The sequence below is a fragment of the Nycticebus coucang genome, chromosome 14, assembly GCF_027406575.1.
Source record: "Nycticebus coucang isolate mNycCou1 chromosome 14, mNycCou1.pri, whole genome shotgun sequence".
NCBI lineage: Eukaryota > Metazoa > Chordata > Mammalia > Primates > Lorisidae > Nycticebus > Nycticebus coucang.
Genome location: NC_069793.1, coordinates 86,198,005 through 86,199,973, shown reverse-complemented (window position 1 = coordinate 86,199,973; position 1,969 = coordinate 86,198,005).

Genomic DNA, 1,969 nt, shown 5'->3' with positions numbered 1-1,969 from the left:
GAATTTCATAATTAATGTCTATTTATTCAGCTATTCATTAAAATACAGGATTCTTTGGAAAAAATGGTGTAGTCTATAGTTTCTGTTTGTTGGCAGTCTGCTACCAAAGATGAGGTAATTTTCCTGAAACTTGAGACAATGATTATTTGATAGACATGTTTAGCCAAAACCTTAGGATTTACAACTTAAGAGCTATTGGAATACAACCTCCCCTTTACAGAAATACCAGACTACTTAATTGTTGGCATTGTTTATTGTCCTGACATAGACAGGAGATAGAAGTAATTTTTCTTTTTTTGTATTATTCAATGACTAGAAAGCAATTTAAGCAAATAATTCATTCTTGGCTTTATGTAAAGCCTGATGAAGATAAATAACTGCTCCAAGTTGAATGCACTAATATTTATGCATTACTGTAACTGTACCCATAACTGTAACCATCTCAACTTGTAAAACAAGCATTTTGTATCGTGTATAATTTTATGTGTAAAAAAACAGTGTAAAAAATTCAGAAGTGGTTCTCTTGTGTGAAATCATATTCCCAGTCACCAATGATATTGCTGCTATATCATAGAAAGTTCAGAGAATTATTAATATTAATGAGTAAAGGCAAATTTTGTCTCTAGAAAGTTTCTAATACAGTGAAATGTTGACTTGTCTCACTCAGCGTTCTTTAGTTCACTTAAAATGTCTATTAAAATCCTATATGCACAACATCCGTTAACAGCTGGGGAACACTGACAGAGTCATAGGCACTATGGGCATTTCCTGTCCTGCTTTGTGGTGTTGGTCACCCCAAGCAGAGTGAGTACAGAGCCAGAAAAACAGCCTTCCTTGAGAATCAAGAAGGTTAAGAGAGAGATGAGCCTTTGTAGAAGGCAAGAGGAACCATTCCAAATTCTCCTGCCCCACTGTCTGATTTGTTGCTAAGGGTTCCATTGTCTCTTTCCCCTCTGCCAAAAGAGAAAAAAAAAGTGCGTGACATTATCTTTTTTATTAGCATTAATGGAGCAATAATAAAATACTGACATTTTATATAGTCCCCGTACCAGTGTGCCAGGAAGGTTGAATGGCAAACAAATAAAACTGACATTAATAAAGTAAGTAATATACACACAAATTAAAAGAAAGAAACATGTAATTCCAAAATTATTTGTGCATCCCAGTATGTGGCCATGGAAGTAGACCCAACAGAGGAAAAGGGGAGATTCAAGTGAGCTGAGAAAACAGCTCAGCTTCCTCCAGCTCTGTGCTTCCCCAAAGCAGTTCAAATTGTTGCATTTTATCCACCATTTACATTTTGTATTTCTGTAACTGTATTTCCTCACCCAAAAAACAATGAGAGTTTGGGGTGAAATATCTCCTCATTCCTTTTCAACTTAAACTCTGTGATTGACTTTTTTTTCCCCAAAACTAAATAGAAAATTAATCAAAATGACTCACTAGCAGCCCTTCTTCCTTTGAAGTGGAGTCTCACTTTGTCACCCTCAGTAGAGTGCCATGGCATCACAGTGATTCTCTTGCCTCAGCCTCCCAAGCAGCTGGGACTACAGGAGCCCTCCACAACATCCAGCTATTTTTCCTATTTTTAATAGAGCCGGGGTCTCACTCTTGCTTAGGCTAGTCTTGAACTCCTGAACTCAAGCAGGCAGTGCCATTCAATGAACGCCATTGGCAACAGTGACATAACTAAGTCCCTGTGCCATGAGAATTAGGAAAACACATGGACCTTAGATTTTTACAACCAAATGCTGTGGTGCCTGACCTGCGTGCAGTAATAGTAACAGAGGGCTTGTTTTTCTTTACATAAAAACATCTCAAATTACCTTTTACCAAATTTAAGTCATCTTTAGCGCCAAGATGTGGGTGAATATGCAGATGGTTTTTAATAGTACTTAGGATTCTTTCAGCAAAAAAGGAAGGAAAGGGAGAGAAAGAAACAGTATATAAAATACTGCACAAGGCCTGG